Source organism: Delphinapterus leucas, chromosome 1 (genome assembly GCF_059928025.1).
Source record: "Delphinapterus leucas isolate spDelLeu-1000000601 "Yukka" chromosome 1, BTC_Dleu_Yukka2, whole genome shotgun sequence".
Taxonomy (NCBI): domain Eukaryota; kingdom Metazoa; phylum Chordata; class Mammalia; order Artiodactyla; family Monodontidae; genus Delphinapterus; species Delphinapterus leucas.
In genome coordinates, this window is record NC_143129.1 from 79,109,178 (window position 1) to 79,110,052 (window position 875).

Here is an 875-nt window from a genome sequence, read left to right on the forward strand (position 1 = left end):
TTGAGAAGGGAGCAGAGGGTGAGGAGAAGAGTACAGCAACACAGACCTTGGTCTGTGTGGCTATAAAAGCTCTATTTAAAGATCACTATGGGGAAATGGAGAACATTATCCTATCTGGATTACTCTGACCATCCCCCCGCTTTTCTCCCCTGGCCCCACCCGCTTGAAGCTCTGGGATGGCTTTCTAGATCCCAACCCTACCCTCTTACTCCATCCCTGTGGCTCTTAAGGGGGAGGAATGATGTCTCCCTGCCAATTAGAGACTCTCAAAATAGCACAGTAATTTGATCTGGGGATCTGGGGGAATTGTCAAAGATCATGAGTGGCCTCCCCTCTTCACTGTTGCTCAAGCTCCCTGAATACCAGGAATCAAAAGGTAAAACTCAACCAGGGGAATTTGATTAGCATCCAACACAGTCTGGGTGAGAGTAAGGGGGAAGCTGAAGGGCAACTAGGAGGCTCTGGATGAAAACTACCATTCTAGAATTGCCAAAGTACCCTTCTCTATTTCAATGTCCTCCCCTTCCCCCTCCCTTCTCTTTTAAAATACCCATAGAGCTGCCCAGAGTGAGTGGAAAGTTTCAGGGTCAGGGAGAACCTTTCCCCTCCCCCCCACTTTCCATTGTCTAAAATCAGCCTCAGCTGTTCCCTAATTTTTCTTTGCTGGTGATGTCTGTCCATCAAAGTGTCTCACCCTGTGTTCCCCTGAGAACAATGATGGGGCGGAGGGAGCTGGAAAGACCATATTAGGAACAAGAGGTGGAGCCATGGGCAGAAATAAAGGCTCAAGTCTGGGGAACTAGTCGCTCAGCCAGCAGCCCCTTCTTTCTTACCCTAGTCTCCAGCCCTCCAGTGTTCACAGGTGAGCTCCCCCA